At 42.5% G+C, this 19751-nt stretch overlaps 1 protein-coding gene across 1 annotated transcript in view; it reads left to right on the top strand.

Moving 5' to 3' along the window:
- Nucleotides 1-19751, top strand: part of ADGRL2 (adhesion G protein-coupled receptor L2) — a 569402-nt gene that overhangs the window by 316015 nt on the left and 233636 nt on the right. Inside the window, exon 3 of the mRNA XM_053391929.1 lies at nt 12638-12679. The gene's annotated coding sequence lies outside the window, so the exon portion shown is untranslated. The remainder of the gene's footprint in view (nt 1-12637; nt 12680-19751) is intronic.

Here is a 19751-nt window from a genome sequence, read left to right as displayed (position 1 = left end):
AAGCCCTAGGCGCTGAGGCTTTTACCCACAGCGCCACCCGCGTCCCTTAATTTTTTATTTTTTTTTATCAGAGAGGTCCCTAAAAATAAGTAACGTTGTGGCTACAGTATATTATGAGCAGACAAAGCACTGAACACCTTGGGACCAGGTCACCTTGGTTCCCACTGCCTGGGCACTTTGATCCTTGGGAGAGACACTCTCAGTAGTGTCAGATGCTTCTGAGGTTTGTCTTATTTCTACCAAGGCCAGGGCCTTGAGTGTGGTGGAACATGGCCTTTGCCAGGTTCTCCCAATGAAGGGAACTACCATAATGGCATTTAAGCACCTGCTTAGAACTCACCTGTTCACCCAGGCCCTCCCTGAGGGCCGATCCAGTTATACCAGTGTATAAATCTGAGCTACTGGGTTTTTTTTAAATGTATTTCACCCTTGTTTTCCGAATATCATTTCAGTGCTGGTTTTATGCTGTTCATCACAGCCATAATCCCCGCCCCCCTTAATGTTAGTGGTACAGAAAACCTTCACAGAGAAATAAATAAATACATTGAGGGCATTGCAAATAGCTTACAATTCTGCTATGTGCAATGCCCTCACTAAAGTCTTCTGGAACGGAAGTTGGCAGCAGAAGGAACCACTGAAGCTGGCAAAGAGCTGCAGGAGACATGCAGGAGGAGACATTCCTGCTGCTCGCTCTGGTCCTTGCCTTTAGGCATGCTTAAACAGTTTTTAGTTCAAGTGCACCTTTCCTTCTTATTTAATTTTAATTTGTCTAACAACTTAATAATCCCTTCAGGGAATGTTAGTGCTATAATAAAAGTATGCATAAAGTCCATAAATATATAGCCAGGCAGGAGTTCTTAACAAGTTCCTCCTCACTATTTAATGGTCAGGTGATATCCCGCAACACTTTCAAGGTTGAAGAAGGAGAAATTAGAAGCTTAGCTGCTGTGCTGGTTACCTCTCATTGAAGAGCTGCTGTAACTGAATCTGGAAGAACAAAGCATAATCCTGCAGAGCTTTCAGGAATATATTTATTATCGTTGTCTCTCTAATATCTATCAACCAAGGCTGGTTTTTGGGGAGGGGGCTTAGATTTCTAAAAAACATCATTGTACATGTTATATTTGCACAAAGAGTGAGGGAGCAATTTCAGCAATGATGCCTAACTTCAGAAATGGCATTTAACCCTCTTTCCACTAGCCGTTTTCCTTGCAGAGTTCTAGATGTCTACTTAGCCTAACAAGCATCAGCTGGAAACTAAAATAAGGGTATTTCCCTCTGTATTTTAGAGAAAGGTGGGGTGGACATGCCCTGAATGCTTTGTTCAGGATGCTGTGTGAGCATTTGCGGCACTATCCCCTGTTTGTGAGGCATCAGTTTACAGGAAGGGATAAAGTTGCACAGTAAAATATTTCTTCTTACAAACAAAATTGGATAGTTGTACACTGCTGCAGGATAAGTGATTTAGCCTAGCCACAAATTGGATTGAAGCCCATAGCTTAGTTGCTTAGTTGAATTATTATTATTATTATTATTATTATTATTATTATTCAGATATAACAGAAGGAAATATGGGGAGATAAAAACATTGCTAGTTCGCATTAACAATAAGAATATACCTTCAATCTTAACTCAAACATGTTCATTGATATATGCAGTTTGTTTGTCCAAAAAGATATCTAAATGAGATTAATCATTCTAGGTCATGTGTTTAAAAGCAGGGAGGCTGTAAGATATTCAGAAAACTGAGTACTAGGATGGTGGGCATTGGTCTTTCAAACCTTGAAATATAAGTCTCTTTGCAGCCATATGGGCCTACAGGATCTACTTTCATTGCATGCAAAACATGCCAGGTTCAATCCCTGACAACTCAGCGTAGGAGGAAGTGACTTAGGCAGAGGGGTGAACCCCCCCAAAAGTGGTGTCATTACCTGGGTGCCCCTTACTGGGAGAGACAAAGAGAGGGGTGAGATGGTGGTGAAGTCAAGGCTGCATAAATTCAGAGATGGGACTGCTATGCATCTGCGCAACCCTGACCTTGCCGCCAACCTGCCTCTGTTGTTGTTGATGATGATTACCGTAAATGTTTATACCACCCTTCATCCAAAGATCTCAGGGCAGATAAAAAATAAAAGCACAAAAAAGAACCAAAACAACCCCACACACCCTCCCACAAACACATTTAAAAGGCCACAGAATATTAATCAGCCCAAGAGCTGGTTGAAAAGGAACATTTTTGTCTGGTGCCTAAAGATGTATAACAAAGGCTCCAGACCAGGGGTTGGCAAAGTTTTTGTGGCTTGGGCCAGTTCATGGTCCCGCAGATGCTGCAGTGGGCCAGAGTGTGCACACACACACACGCATGCGCAAATGCTATTTCTGGTGCTCCTTCTGGAGCAGAGGAGGCACGCGCAACTTCCCATTGGCTACAGGAGCTTCCTGCAGCCAATTGTAAGCCGGCCAGCATCATGGAAGGCAGTCCCTGTTCTGCTCCGTGCCTGTTTAGCGCGGGGCATGGGCTCTGGCTGATTGGGCAGCGGGGGTCTCTGACCGGCCAGCAGGGATCCATGGGCTGGTCATACGACCCCTTAGGGGCCTTAGGTTGCCAACCCCTGCTCCAGATGAACCTATCTGGGGGGACCATTTCGCAAAGCAATAGCATCAGGGACCAGGGATTTCCCCAGCCCTTGATCTAGAAAAGCTTGCTGGTCACTTCGCTGGTCACCTTTACCAGTTAACTGATGAGCTGGTAAACAGGATACTTACTATCCCTCACTGCCTATGTTCCGCTCCCTCCCAATAAGTGGCAGCAATGCTCTGTGGCTCTTGCCCACCAGGTGAGCCATTCCTGCAAGTAGGGTTGGGAAGAGGTCCTCTATGCAACTCTGGGGAGTCACTGCCAATCAGCATAGAAAATTCTGAGCTAGACAGACCAACAGTCTGATTCAGCCAAAGCTAGTTTCCAAAGACACACACACACACACACACACACACACACACACACACTATTATGGTAGTCTGTATGTTTGTGTGTGCATCTACTGCCATGCATATGATGTCATGCGTAAATTGAACATGCAGTGTTGACACAGATAAGTGTATGTGTGGTGCATCTGATTGCCATGATCCTTCTATCCATTATTTTTTTTTGGAGGTGGAAGAATAATGAGATCAGGTATGTGCACTTGAGTGCATGCGCTCAGTGGAAGTGTTCACTCTGGCCCTGCCACATGCGCAAGACTTCTAGAGTGGAGAAAGAGTGAGCTAGCTCTCAGACACATTCATTATCCAGTTCAAACAAGCTGCTTTGGAGCAGAGGAACTTCAGCTGCTTTCCAGCCCTATTAAATTCTACATGTTGATCCACTGGGCACAACCTGGGAAAAATTAGGCAAGACTGGATGTTAAGTGCTTCACTGTGTTCTTAAGTCCCATTGATTTCAAGGGAACTTAAGTGCAACCATCTTTTGCTAGATTGCACCAATGGAATTGGAAAGATTGCTGGTGCGAGTAAAATTATGCACTTACAATAGGATTATGAATGCATTTCTGCCTGTAGTAATTATGGTAATTTATAACCACTTTTCAGGGGTTCCCCACCACCTCTTACTCTGTTGAAATGTTTACATTTGAGTGCCTATACATTGTGTAGCATATGTTCATAAGGAAAAGTTTAATAGCAATGAAGTCATGTTTGTGTGTTTTGCTTTTGTGTCTCTATGGTAAATCGCTTCACTTTCTCGACAAATCTTTATCCATGCCCTCTCTGTTCTTCTGCACGACATGCAAGGAAAACAAAGATCTTACTTTCAACTTATATTCAGAGAATCATTTTCAGAGCTATTAGGCATCACAGCGGGGGAAGGGAAATCAATGTTTCCTTTGATAGGGATGTATGTGAGAAAATAGTAATGCTGCATATATGATAGGTAGAAATTGCAAACAGACCATATTTTTTATTTCCTTCACACATGATTCTGTTTCCTCCACTCTGCCCAAACATCTCTCCTGAAGCTCCCCATATTTCCTTCAAGTGTAGCCAAGAATTTACGACACAATTCCATCTTCCTCCTCCTTCATAAACCATCTGTGTTCTTTCTCAGCCAGTCCCTACTGATGAAATAACCCCGTTGATTTGCTCTGTGACATATTTTTCCCACAATGCCTCTGTCTTTGTAAACTATGGTTTCAAAGCATGATATTTGATAGATACTTCTTCATCTATGCCCCCAGCTGCACTATACCTTTAAAGCACTATACCACTTCAACAGTCACAACTTCCTCCAAAGAATCCTAGGAACTGTAGTTTGTTTAGGGCGCTGAGTGTTGTTAAGAGAACCATATTCCCCTCACAGAACTACAATTCCCAGAGTTCCCTAGAAAGAGGGATTGGTTATTAAACCACTCTAGTAATTGTAGGGTAGAGGAGTTCAACATTATGTGCATAGGTCTCCATTTGGACAAAAAGCATTAGAAGCATGGCTGCCTGGGGGCGTGGTCAGCAAGTGCATTAACATTAAAGGGGCAGGATTAATGGTGTGATCCTGCTCCTTCCACACATTCAGCAAACGTGGAGAAAAGGGTCCTCAAGTTAATTATAAATACAACAACCAAAATCCATCATTTTAATTCAGAATGAGGCAATTGAACTTGAGTTTATTATGGAGGCCACTGTGGTCTTCCGAACAATTTAACTCGAGTCTCATAAGACTTTTCTCCTGGTAGAATAGGTATCATTAGATGTACTGCTGGATAAGGGTTTAATGGTTTTTGCATTTGTTTAAAAACAAGTAAGACATTGTTTTTAAAAAGATGCTTTTCTCCTGGGTTTTTCACAGGCACAGCCAATTTTTCAATGATAGTTTTAACACTGTTTATATATTTATATTTACTGTTACAGCCCCTGGATGCATTCCAGTGCCACAGATCCACACTCTGAGGCCAGTATAGGAATAATCCCATATACTGAGCCAAGAGGACTTAATTGCCAAAGGAGGCAAAGAACTGGTATTAATTCTGGGAACTGCAGATTCTATTCTCCTAAAATAAATAAGAACAGTAATAGCAATAGCAATAGCACAAAGAATAAGAAGAAAAATCACAATCAGTGCTTTTGTATTACTTCAAGTGTTATCCATCCAGATCTGTTTTGTTTGTTTTTATATCTAGCCTTATCTTCATGTGTGAAACATAGACATCCCATTTGCTTCATGCTCAATTGCTTGCAATTTTCCCTCTGATTCATACATTTCTCCTGCTTTGGAAATGCTACACATTCCTGTAATCAGACTGTATGCCCATGTTGCAGTTGTCTGAATGATCACATTGTCTGCTGTTTGAATTGCACTCCTGCTGCTGGTTCGCTGCCCCTAATTATTTTTGTTTTAGCGTTTGTCCCTGATTTCTCAGTCAGGCAGTTGAAAGAGGCCGTGTCATCCTCTGAGAGGTGTTTAATCAAGGGATGAGTAATCAAACAAAAAGCTTTTTGGGGAGGGGTGGAAGTGGAAGAAATGATATTGTCTGGCCGGTTATTATGTTTTCTCTTCTCGACACTTAAATAGAGTTCCTGCAGAAACCCGGGGTGCTGCCCATTAGCTTGGAGGGTTGGGCTGCCTGAATAAGTGGATGGCTGCTTTGTAAAGAGGGAGTGGTAAAGGAAACAGGCTAAAAAAGAGAGAGAGAAATCAATGAAGTTGAAATGCGCTCTAAGCACACCTACTTATCATCTCCTCGCACTCCACATGTCATCCAGCTGCCAAACTCTCTGAAAACATCTGGGTAGGTGGCTCTGCACGTACATGTCAGTGCGCTGATATGCGCACCCATTTGAGATGGTCGGAAGGGACTCCGCCGGTTCCTCTGAGGTGTAGCGACATGTATCAGGGCTTGGCTATAAATTTCATTGCATTGCTGTGGCGAACAGAGAAATGAGTGAGGAAATATCTGATTAAAGTGTGCATTGCTGCTGAGGCAACCGCATGTTGCCATAGCAATCGAGATGAAATGTGCAAGGAGTGAGATAATTAAATCTAACCCCTTTAGAAGTTTTTGACAGTCTATGCACTGCCAATAAGGAGGGGGGACGAGTTATATCTGGCATTAAAGATAAAACCCATTCCTTGTGAAAGTACAACTTCTTGTTGATTTTGTTGTCGTTCCCTTTGCTAAATGCATTGCTTCAGGTCCCTTATTTGAATGCTCCCTTTAATAATCGGATGCAGTTTTGACCTTGGCTTGTAACAGCCTGATCTGGTTTATTGTTCCATGGGAACTGCTACACAAAATATCTAGCTATATGTTTTTTCACTCTCTTACTTACAGTACAGTAAAGCCTGGCTGTCACGTCTTAGATTATGATTCAATAATATCTAGAACGTACTGCCCTCTTCAGGAACTGTCGATTAAAAAACAACAACAAGAACTTTCGACTGTGTTTATTGATTTATGAAGTGCAAGGAGTAAATGTGACCTTATGAGGCTTATAAGGTGCAGGGAGTTCATTGCATTTAGTGGTATGAGCATACATTGGTCAGGCTGAAATGTTAATAGAAGAAGAAGAAAAAGCGTTGGAAAGCAACAACTTTTAAAAATGTTGTCATGGGGTTGGACTAGTAATTCCAGAAAATAATTGGCAGCCCGGTGAAGCACTTTAGTGTGATGAGTTTGAGGGTGGCCAGGTAGCCCAAGTGCCAAAGAATTTATAGCACAGAATGTCACAAGAGACATCAAGCAGTATGCGCCTTAAAAATCAAGACTAAATTCAGAAAGGAATTTAGTTTAATTACATGCTTTATCTTAGGGAGGAGAAGAAGAAACAAAACTAAGGTCATTTGCAAAGTGTGCTTCCCACTTTAGTGTAGCCGGATTACATTCTAGGTTAGTAAGATTTTGAAGCAGCGAAACCACATTGGATGGGTGGAGGCTGTGGTTATTTCCTACCCTGCCACCGCCTTTGGGCAGGTGCAATACAGGTGGAGAAGGCTGCATGACCTCTCTCTTTCCAGTGTTATTAGTGCAGGGTGGGACCTGGCTATGTGGATTCAGTAGCCATTGCTACACAGGTAATATCACCAAAACAATGATGATGCATTTCTAAGTTTGGAATTGATGTACTCAGACTGGGTGCGGTGCACTGATACCAGTTGTAGTGTCACGGACATAAGAAGCTGCATTATTATCAGAAGAGGCTGTTTGTTCATCTAATCCAGTATTACATTCTGAATCTCCATGTAGCTCTCCGTGGTCTTTGCATCACCTGCCACCTGAGCATTTCAACTGGAGATGTCAGCAGAAGTGGATCACTAGGGGTGAGGAAGGATCCACTATGCTAGCTCCCCAGCAGGTGGGTTGCTTTTGCTTACAGGGAAGGAAAGGTGAATTGGCAGGGAGGTTGGCGCACTGCAAATGCAGTGGCGGGGCCAATTGGGCACTCCTTGCACTGCATTAACCTCATTGCCACCTTGCCCTTCCCCCTCCCCTTCCAGGTAAGCAACATTAATCCACCTACTGGGAAGCTGGTGTTGCTGTTCCACTCCACCCAGTGAGTCACTTGTGAATGAGAGGAATTGAACGTGGGATGTTCTGCATGCAGGACACATGTTCTTCCACTGAGCGTTGACTCCACTGTTGGCTAGCCTGGAGTGTCAATCAGCCAGCTTTGGAGGGCAGGGTGGGCTCAACTTCCTAGGTACCTAGCAGGCTAGACTGTGTGAGACAAGCAAGTTAGGGGGAACACACAAATGCTTATTATTATTATTATTATTATTATTATTATTATTATTATTCTTTTGAAAACAGGACAAAAGGCATCCTGTTTGGGGGCCAAACGGGACAAGGGAAACTGTGGTCCCAAAGCGTGACAATCCCATTTTTTACAAGATGGGTGGCAACCCTAGTTGGTTCCTTTTCCTATAAGGAACACAGTGACTTGCTCCCACAGTCCCCAGCTGATGGCCAATCCACTAGGCAAGACCTGAGTAGTAAATTAGGAGAAATGAAAGCAACTACCTCAACAAACCTAGATGCTTAACAACTACAGTTAGACAATGTGGGTTTTTCTTGGTCTCTGCGGTGTTTGGATTCCATGTTTCAAATCTGTCCTCCAATTTCACAAAAGAAGCCTCCCTTCTTTTCTGCCTCATCTTCAAGGCACTTTAGAGTTTATTTAGAATTTCTGTGAGCGCAAAGTTTTGAGATCACCTTATTGCTGCAAGATAGCCAAGGGTGGCGTGTGTGTGTGTGTGTGTGAGAGAGAGAGAGAGAGAGAGAATTTCTTTCCGGTAAACATTTCTCAAGCACTCTGCAGCCAACACTCCATGCTTCCTGATCTGAAAAAGGCCCATGAGAAATATTACCTCATGATGCCTTTCCCTGGAATTTAATTGAAGTGTGGGCAACTGGGAAGGTTACAAAGTACCAGACCAACCACTGGTGAGAGCTGATTTGCAGAATGAAAGAAAGGAAACTCCCTTACTCGCATGCACCCTTAGTCACCTCAAAAGTAAGTTAAGCACCCACCCACAAACTTGCACCTAAGCATGAGAATGTCTAGTAGTTCGTGTTTTACTGACCGACTTCCCTTTTCTCACTGTTCAGTTTCAGCTACAGATTTAAAATATTTTTTATTAAGGATTTTCTTGTTTTACAGAAGTGTAGTGCCTCGTATTTTTTCTTCTTCTTCCATGTAACATTTTTACAAATCCGTTTCATTTGTTGAGGCATTAGGGGGAGAAGAAAAAAGAAAGAAAAAAGAAAGGGGGGTGGAGAGAGGGAAGATGGATTGGGGTGGGGTCGGGTGGCGGTGTTTCTATTATGTTTAATGTATGTAGAGTTTGGTGTCAGTGTTGCTTTAGGCTATGAGATTAACCCCACTCAATGGACCAGAATGTGGTCTAAACCCCCCTTTAAATCCATATCAACGAAAAGAAAAGAACTCACACTGAAACTCACCTACAGGTGGTACCTAACACCAAGGAAACTAGCGCTAATACACCCAGGAACCTCACCAAAATGCTGGAGAGGGTGCACCTCCACAGGCACATACCTCCACATGTGGTGGGAGTGTCCCAAAATTCAACTATTCTGGACAACAGCCATACAAGAAATATGTAAAATAACTAAGCAAGTACCGTATTTTTCCCTCTATTACACGCAGATTTTTTCTCCTAAAAAGTAAGGGGAAATGTCTGTGCGTGTTATTGAGCGAATGTGTGGTCCCTGGAGCTGACAAGCGCGAGTGAAGGCAAAAATCAGGCAAATATCAAATCGTCCGGAGAAGGGAAGCCTTGAAAGGAGGAAGCTCTGCCTCAGGGTCTTACTGCCCACCTGCTTCTGTTTCCTTACTGTGTTTGCTCAAACGGAACAAAGAGCAGAGAAAACCCCTCCCCTCCAGGCAAGCAGAGTGGAAAGCAGAGCGTCCTATTCCTCTCCGTGCGTCTGGGACTTGCAGGCAACATGCAGGTTGGGGGGGGGGAGAGAGAGAGAGCTGGCTGGCTTGTGGGGGGGGGGACTTTTGCCTTCCTTTCCTCCCTCCGGTAAAACCCCTCTCCTGCATTCTTAGCCAGCTGCCTCTCTGCACACCCCTTTCGGTGCTCCTTATCCTTTCTATGTTTTTCCTTCCCTCCCTACTTAAAACGTGGTTCCAATCACGGATCCACATGGATCCTCAGGATCTTTGCATTGAGTCACCCCAAATTCACCATCAGATCACATAGCAATGATCTGATGCAAAAACAGGGCTGCAATGGTGCAAAAACATGGTTACAAAGCACGGATCCACATGGATCCTCAGGATCTTTGCATTGGGTCACCCCAAATTCACCATCAGATCACATAGCAATGATCTGATGCAAAAACAGGGCTGCAATGGTGCAAAAACGTGGTTACAAAGCATGGATCCACATGGATCCTCAGGATCTTTGCATTGGGTCACCCCAAATTCACCATCAGATCACATAGCATGTCCATGGCTACAGCCTGCACCAAAAAAATCACGCACCCACTGTTGCCTGGGGCTGCAATGGTACAAAAACGTGGTTACAAAGCATGGATCCACATGGATCCTCAGGATCTTTGCATTGGGTCACCCCAAATTCACCATCAGATCACATAGCATGTCCATGGCTACAGCCTGCACCAAAAAAATCACGCACCCACTGTTGCCTGGGGCTGCAATGGTACAAAAACGTGGTTACAAAGCATGGATCCACATGGATCCTCAGGATCTTTGCATTGGGTCACCCCAAATTCACCATCAGATCACATAGCATGTCCATGGCTACAGCCTGCACCAAAAAAATCACGCACCCACTGTTGCCTGGGGCTGCAATGGTACAAAAACGTGGTTACAAAGCATGGATCCACATGGAGCCTCAGGATCTTTGCATTGGGCTACCCCAAACTCACCGTCAAATCACATGTCTGTGGCCGCAGCATGAAGCACAAAAATGATACATCCACTGTTTCATTCAGAATTTTTTTTTCTTGTTTTCCTCCTCTAAAAACTATGTGCGTGTTATGGTCAGGTGCGTGTTATCGAGCGAAAAATACGGTAATAGACATCACCCCAGAATTGGCCCTACTAAACGTCTTCCAAGACAACAATGCCCATTTACACCACAAAGAACTCATAACCCACCTGCTCTCAGCAGCCAGAAACACCATAACCAGACACTGGAGAGACCTGTCAGGAGTAAGCATGGACCAATGGTACCAAATAGTATGGGAAACAGCCCTACTAGAAAAATTAACTAATAAACTGAAACTGACACGGGGACAAACAGAAGAAGACGCCTTCACCCCGGTATGGCTCCCCTTTATCACATACACAGCCCAACAGGACAATGACAATAATCCACCAACAGCATACAAATCAATATGGCTAACCTGATCCAAAACACCCACCCACCTCACTCACACACGAAAACAAAGATCACCACAGCCAATCACAAGCAAACAATCACACCCTAGGCCAACCCCAACCTCTCTCACCACCAAAGGAATACAAGCTACAGATTTCTCTTTGCATCTCTGTCTGATCCACCATATATACTGTAAGGTGGTTAAAGAAAGACAGCATAATTTTTCTGTTTTCTACTGTATCATACCACATTGATGGTGCTAAATGAGCTGTGATTTCCTGAATGAGCTAGAGTGAAAGGGACCTTTGCCTTGAGTCCATTGTCACACAAAACATCAGATTCTCTGTGCAATCTGGAGGAATTTTAAAACAGGGCTATTGTTTGTCCAATAATGGCTAGGGTCTTGGGCTTGGATGTAGCAAATTCAGGTTCATATTTCCACTTGGCCGTGAAACTCAATGGGTTATTAGTCACTATTTAACCTGACCTGCCTTTCAGGGACAATCCTATATATACTGCTTTGAGCTCTTTGGAAGAATAGAATGAATATGTGATACACAAATGAATCTGGAGTACTAATGGCTTTAAAAAGTGTAGGAGAATGGAAAGTCCACGAATTGATTCATAGCTGTGGCTTCAATCTAATGCAAAAAGCAGCAGCATTGATTTTCAACATAGGGCAAATTCACATGACCATAATGTCTTCTCTGCACACCCATAAGTGACTTATTTCAGCTGTCCTATGACAGATGCCCAGGTGGATCCTTTACTTTTAAATGTTTTCAGCATAGGTCCCAGTTGCTTCTCAGCACATTGTGAATATGACTATGGTTATCAACATGAGAGCCAGTATGGTGCCATGGTTAGAGTGTTGGACTAAGACCTGAGGGAAAGAGGTTCAAATCCCCGCTCAGCCACGAAGCTCACTGAGTGACTTGAGGGTGGTTGTTGCCTCTCAGCTTAACCTATCTTACAGGGTTGTTGTGAAGGCAACACGGAGTACATGGAGTGCCAAGTATGCCACCTTGAGCTCATTGGATGAAAGGTGGGGTATAAATCAAATGATAAACATGGCATCTTCAAACTGCAACACGTGGTTAAACTGGGTTCTAGCCTTTTTGTTAGCCTGTCTTTGCACAAATGTGGAAGTGCATAGACAGAGAAAGCTCACCGAAAGCTTTAAAAGATGGAAGTCATCCCAGTGCATCTCCTTCCTCAAACACCATCTTGCCCTGGCGGGGGGGGGGAGGAGATGATGGAACAGCCTGGAGAGCTGCCCACCCTCTCATTCCAGATGTTCCAGTTGAGATGGTTTCCCTGCCACCCAGCCCTGACAACCACGCCACATGGCTGCTCAAGAACCATTTTGCTCTTAGGGAGAGAAAGACTTGGTCTTTCTCTTGGGCTTCACCCTTGAAACTTCTCTTTGCTGTTCATTCAATCATTTCAATTGATGATTATTGTGTGGCTATTTCTATGTAAATCACTCTGTGGAGCCTGCTTGAAAAGTAATAATATAATAATATATAATAATATAAAATATAATGTATACTCTGATTTTTGTGATTACTTTCAGTGGCCCTGAGCACCCACAGAATTTAACTAGGGCTTCCTAAATAGATATAGAATGTTTCTGGGAGACACTTTGTTTTGTATTTTGCTTTGTTTTGTGTTTCTAGCTATTGGTTTGTTTCATTTGTGTGTGGATGCTGATGTTTGGGGAGTTAGGCTCCCCATGGATAAGGGCATAATAACTAATAACATTTCTTTGCTTTCCAGGGTACTTTTGGCACAATGATAAATTTCATCTTCCCCAGAATGGTAAGCAGAAAACTATTTTCTGTATCTGACACCAATGAATACAAAGGAGAACAAGCAAAATTGTCATTTGAAAATAATGAAAATTCACTTAAAAATAAATATGCAACTTGATAAGGGTATTATTCATGCAGCTATAAACATCTGAATATTTAAACCCTGTAAAACCATCTTTAAAATTCCCATCTAATTTTTGTCTAATATTTTTGGTTGTTGTTTCTACAGAAACATAAAGATTTACCATCTCTGCTGGAAATGCTTTAGAAACCTGGTGTGTTCGCCAATGTGTTTTGCTGCATAATTTATTGTAATATATACATACCCACACACATAAATATGGTTTACGTTCTATCAGTTGAGAGAGGAATTGTATCTCTGCTTTAGATTGAGAGAGGGTTAGGCCTATATAATGTTTTACTGTGTTGAACTGTATAAAAATTGATCCTTATTTATGTTCCACCAGGGTTTTGCTGCATATGTGAATTTAAAATGGTATATTTTCAGAATATAGACACCACATCCTGAGTAAAAGCTGCATGCTACCATTTTGTAAAAAAAACAACAACACCCAGATATTTTCTAAGGTTCTCCCCAGCACTACCCCAAGACTGGGAAAAAGGCAATATTTATTCTACTCTTTGATCATAGCATCTTTGCAATCAAATAAAATGAAAAATTCATCATATTGTACGTGAAAAGGTCACCTTAAAATGAGACTTCATAGAAAAGGAGCCTGAATGAGATAAACCAACTGTTAAGGAGACTTGTGTTCAACAGCTCTTGAAATAGGCCTCTATTCCCCACCTCAACATCATCTCATTCCTCAAACATTTGGTTGGAAATAAACATAAAGCCATCATGCATTTGAACTGTTTTGACAATGGGGGAAAAATATTGCTGGAAAAAAGTAGTTTCTTCCAAGCACTAATGTAACCTCTTCTTAGTCTTACAGCTGAAAGCTTTCCTGTCTAATCCCAGAAGAAACTTTTCAAAAAAAGGCAATTATTCAAGAACTTTAATGCAAAGATGCATTAAAACAATGGAGGGCTTAAAATGTGTGCCAAGCTGATTTTCTGTTGTCTTTGATACAAAAGCAGAGGCGTTCACAGGATTTAAGAAAACCTATAACATGGTTTCAAGACTGGAGGAGTTTTTTGTGTGTGTGTGTGAAATAAAAGTTAGATATCTTTGTTGATTCACTGAAGACAGGCTAGGGAGCTTTTGTGGTAGGGACTGACTCAATATATTGTGCTTCCCCAGGAGACTGTAGTGTGCAAGTCCAAAATGTGATCACAGGGCCCAACTAACTCTTAGATAGCACACACCACCTGTGATCTCAGTATCCTCTGCCCCATGCTATGCTGGTGTGTACTGACTCAGGCCTCACCTTGAGTACTGTCAAAGACCCTGTATCCTTTGCAGAAAAATGGGCCTATTGGCATGAGGTAACTGTCAATACAGATCATAGAATGCCTTCACCTGCAAAAGCAACCCCTATTGCGAGAAGTGAGGTTAGAGGGAACCAGGTGGAGGGCCTTCTCAGTTGTGGAATGCCCTCCCATCAAATAAACAACTATCTGACTTTTAAAAGACATTTGAAAGATGTTTGATGTTTTTATTTGCTGGAAGCCACCCAGAGTGGTTGGGGGCAACCTAGTCAAATGGGTGGCTTATTATTATTATTATTATCCCTGCATTCTTGGAAACTTTTGTTTATGTTGGCAACGCATAAGGTTTTTCGGGGTGAACAGTACAGAACGAGAGAATCCTTTGTCTTTAGGTGCAAAATGAATCACTTCTATCCATGTCAGGGCTGAGGACTATATATAAAACAAGGAGCTGTCTCATTGTCTTGGTTTGCTGCCAAAGCTTTCCTATGGTGAAAGAAGTGGGAGAACCGGGTCAGTAGGTGTAGTGCCAAGGCTGACTTTCAGAGAGAAGGGTGTCACACTTAAGAATTGTTTCAGTGAGACTATCACAGAATATGAATCAGCAAAGAGATGCACCCAGTGCCATATGAAAAACTCCAAAGGACATTTTATTCAAAGTGGTACACAGGCAGACAAACGATAAGCAAAGCTTAATTGTCACTCTGTCCTGAAAACCGGGGAGCATAAACTGAGGCACCCAGAGGTCACTAGCATCTTAAAGCACGTATTTCTGGTGACTATTCAAGTTGCTCTGTGTAGGGGCTAGCAATAAATCTGCTAGTGCATTAGCAGACCAAAGCAGGGTCTGGTTTCAAAGCGGATGGGGAACTGTGTGTTGAGATTCCTGCATTTGCAGGTGGCGCTGGGGTCTAAACCACTGAGCCTCTTGGGCTTGCCGATCAGAAGGTTGGTGGTTCATATCCCCATGACGGAGTGAGCTCCCATTGCTCTGCCCCAGCTCCTGCCAACCTAGCAGTTTGAAAGCACACCAGTGCAAGTAGATAAATAGGTACCGCTATGGTGGGAAGGTAAATGGTATTTCCGTGCTCTCTGGTTTCCATCATTGTGTTCCATTGCGCCAGAAGTGGTTTAGTCACCCTGGCCACATGACTTGGAAAGCTGTCGGCCTGAAAGCGAGATGAGCCCTGCAATCCCATAGTCACCTTTGACTGGATATACCCACCCAGGGGTCCTTTACCTTTACCCTTTTTTACCTATTTGCAAGGATTTGGGCTAGATGAACCTTGGTGGTCCCTTTCAACTCTACAATTCTATGATTTCTTCTTTGTTGCTTACGCTTCCCAGCCCAGGTAGATGATGCTCACCCCCACCACACGTTTCAGTATGGCCTCCCTCTTCCTTCCTTTTTCTCCCACACAACCATTCCTGGAACCAAGAATTAATTTGAGGCAGGCCTTCCCAAGGCATTGCCACAGGTGCTCTTTCATTTTTATGGCTTGGCCCCGGAAGATATCAATATTATTCCTAATCCATGGGTGTGTGAGGCTAGGCAGGTTCCCTTGTCTTTCCCACACCGCTGAGCAGCCTCTCATTGGATAAAGGCTTGCACGCCCTGGCACTTTTCAGTGAAGCACTTCCTGAACCAGAAAACAGGCCCACTCTTCTCCACTGACTCACTCAGATCACCTTCACTCTAAACTTGTGGCTCCATCTTGCTTTCAGATGCTGCTTGGGTTCTCCTGCAGTGCGGTTCTAGAGCTCCCAGGAACGATCAGGGCATAGATGACAGTTTCTGACTGCCCCCGAGATGATCTAGGTCATTGAGGGTGTTCTTTTTACATTTTTCCTTCTTCCACATTGCCTGCATTGCAGGGTAAGCCAGAGAAACAGAAAAACTTGCTCTGTGAGCATTGTTTGCTCAAACAATGGAAGGTGTGTCCACATGAAGAAGCTCATTCCAGGCCAGGGGAAGGAAGCAGGGCTGAGCTGTTCATTCCTCTCATTGTATCCTACAGATTCTGGAACAAACAGCCAGAATTAGTCCTCATTTCCACATGATCATGTGCATCATCGTCTTTTATTATTTGCTAAATATTTACAGTTTGCTAAGGAGCATGAAACTGAACTACAAAGTCATTTAATGTTTTTATTTTATTCTTGTCTTGTTCTTTCTCTAAGAAGCTCAGGACAATCTACACGGCCCACCATGATGCCCCCCCCCTTAATTCGCACAAGCACCTGGTGAAGTTGGTTAGCCTGATATAGAGTGACTGGCCCAAGATCGCCTAGTGAGCTTCATAACAGAGTGGGGATTCGAACTCATCTCCCCCGGGCCTTGGTCACTACAACAACACTTTCTACCCAATATCACTCATGTGGGGAAGGGCATTTGCGAGAAGTATATTTACTGAGGACAGAATCACATGCTACTGTAGCAAACATATGCTCCCGAACCTATTTTTTGCTGTAATGACATTAATACAGGGAAGAACAGAAAAAAGTAGGCAGGTGGGCTCCTTAACCTTTCCCATGCCCACCGCTCTCCCCTACAAATGCTTCTAAAAGTCCCCCCTCCTCCCCCTGAGTTAGGTTTACTTTCAGTCTCTACCCAATGAAGGAAAATGATCTTGGGTGGACATTGGTGTGATTAAGCACCTCTTCCTTCCTGCTTTCCAACTCTCTCTTGTAACTTACTAAGCCCTGCATTCAGGCATCTTGACAAACAGGTTTGGGAATAAGCATTTGCTGAGATAATATGTAGTTTTGCCTCCAACTGAACAGGTAAGCCCTGTGGTCAGATCTGCACTGTATGTTTGAAGTGCATTTAGCACATATTTAAACTGTACCTTACTCCACACAAAGCTACAACTCCCAGCACCCTGAACAATCTATAGTTATTTGTGGTCAGCCTTGTGCTATAAAAGTGTGCTAAATGTGCTTCAGATTATTCTTTGATTCTGTGTATGGTATGGTATGGATGTGATCTAAGAGGCGCTATGCGGAGATTTCCCCCCCCCCCCCACCCGGCAACAAATAGGAGGATTATTTACACTGGGGAAAGGGAGAAAAGAATTCCACAAACTTTTTCAGCACATCATGTTCCCAACTTTCAAAGCAGCCACATGAGGCTACTGATTAGGTTCCCCCACCCCCAAACATACACACATACACAATCTTAATCACAGATCTGGTCACAGCTAGTTTGACTCTGAGCGGATAAACCAAGAAGACCAGTTATTAGTGTGTGGCAGGGTAGAATGATGTTTAGTGTTTGGGGTGGGGTGAGCAAGAATGAGACTTTGCATGATTATCTTTTACTTCTGAGGCTGAATCCTGGACAAAGTGCTAGTTTTTTGGCCAAAAAAATAATCTGTCTATTCATTAACAGAACACTGAATATTAAAATGAGGTTGTTAGTCAATTTCTCATTTATTCTCACTTTTGGACTTGTGTTCAGGGTCATTAAACCACTCGTTTGATATTTTTTCACATAATAAAACCCAAACTGAACTCACCCATATAATTTCCATTGATGTAGTTAAGAGTGTTTTTGTTTTGCTTTAAGGGAAATTTTTGTTGCTGTTATTGTTTCTAGATCATATGTAGGGTGATAAATGTCAGATAGCCAAAGAAAATAAATTGTGGAATGTAATTAATCTGCACCTTTAACAAAACACACTTTCTTTCTCATTTCCACCTCTTGCTGTGCTTAATGAATAAAGATTAAATGCACATTACTATGAATAGTCAAAGCATTCTAGGTTTTAATCAAAACGTTTTTCCTGCACTCTGTATGCTAATGAATGATCTGATACCTGTAAATGTTAAATGCAGACCATATACTGCCGAGAATTTCATTACATATCAACAACATTATTTTTTTAAGGTTAAAAACTTCTATTCATGCTCTCCACTCCATGCATATACCACATGCATTCCAACACGCAGCTTAGATTGTAAGATCCTCAGAACAGGGTGCTGCTGCTGCTGTTGTTAACTGAAACAATATCATATACATTAGCGCTGCTATGTAAATAATAAATAATAAATAAATAAACAATAACACTTTCATGGGAACGTCTGTAAATTCCTGCAAACCATGTTAGATTGTGGCTTTTACCTCTTAGAGAAATATAAAATATCTATATTTCTTCATATACGTTAGAAATAGCTTTGGGGATGCTGGTGTCACTTAACTGTTCAGTTCATTTTTAAGGAATGAAATTCGTCTTAATTAGTAAAAACAATAGATGGATAGACTCCTCTCTCTCTCTCTCCCTCTTATTTTTCAAAAGGTAGTTCACTCACTGTGTAGCTTATCAGCTGCAGATTATCCCAATAAATGACAAGTTCTTGTCTCCAGCTTTGTAACCTCTTTGTCAGACATCACCTTGTTCGACCAAATAGCTTACTTGATGTGTGGCTGCCCCAATTGTCTGGCACCCTACCATAGCTGGGCTATATGCCAGCTTGAGCTCCACAACTATTTATGGCTTTGTGCATTCAAAGTTCAGCTATGCAAATCACAACTATTAAAAAAAGAAGGCACTGCAGATTCGTTTTTGAGATGTATTATGTGGCTCGCAAGGTCAAATCATTTGTTTTCTCTCCAGTAAAATACAGTTTTGTCAGTAATGATCGAAAAGATCATCACCTTTTTTTTAAAGCTGAGTCAAATTGAATGTAAACATCTCCTCACTCCTCTGCTAGAAAAAAACCATCATGTGGCACACTTTTAATAGTGCAGAGAGAAGAAAGGGGGCATAGAATACAAGATGACATGCAAAAGTAACTTTTGTAGTGCATAATTAATAATGAGGATAGGGGAGAACCCTACAAATCTGGAGAAAATGGTGAACATGGGAGGGTCAGTTTTGAAGTATAAATTTTCACCCACCAAATGGGATAAGGACAAGGTAGAGAGAAAAATTCTGCAGCAACTTAGGCTGTTAACTTTTTTCTTAGTTGGACTCCTGTGCATTTCACAAATTACTCGGTTAGATTTTCATCCAGGGATTGTCTTGGTAGGGAGATACTGTTGTTACAGGAAAATGTTTACTTGTTAAATTTGTGCTTGTCTTGCAACTGTCAAGAAAAGAAAAGAAAATGGAAGTCAAATAAAAGTATTGGGTAACAAACAAAAACCTGGCAACATAGAGACTCTTTTTCAATCCTACCTGGAGATGCCAGAAATTGAATGCATATGCCTTATCTATAAACCAACCCAACTTGCCATGCTACCTGATAATGGAACAATCCCAGAAATCTTTATAGCTTGGGAGATTTAGAATGCCTTATGCAGTTCATGTCTACTTAGAAATAAATCCCATTGAGTTCATTAGGATTTGCTTCCAGGTAAGTGTGTATAGGATGGCAGCCTTAATCACACACAAATTCTTCCTTCCCAGGGCTTAAAGTTAGTTGGTCCTACTGACACCCATGGAGCCATAATTAGCTGGTTGTTATAGGACTAGCCACCATTTGTGGCAGGCTGTGGGAGTCCAAGGTCTTGCATCAAAAGACAGGCAGACTCCTTTCCTTCACCAGCATTCCCACAGTGCATTGCAACTGCTCAAAGTGTGTGGGCAGGCCTTTCAACAGAGCCATGGTCACAGGGTATGTAAGGCACAAGCTCCTTCCCAGGCCGTCCTAGTGTCCCTATTTTTCAGGGACAGTCCTGGTTT

The sequence above is a fragment of the Podarcis raffonei genome, chromosome 6, assembly GCF_027172205.1.
Source record: "Podarcis raffonei isolate rPodRaf1 chromosome 6, rPodRaf1.pri, whole genome shotgun sequence".
NCBI lineage: Eukaryota > Metazoa > Chordata > Lepidosauria > Squamata > Lacertidae > Podarcis > Podarcis raffonei.
The sequence above is the reverse complement of the archived record's forward strand: the minus strand, read 5'-3'. Positions and strand labels throughout refer to the sequence as shown.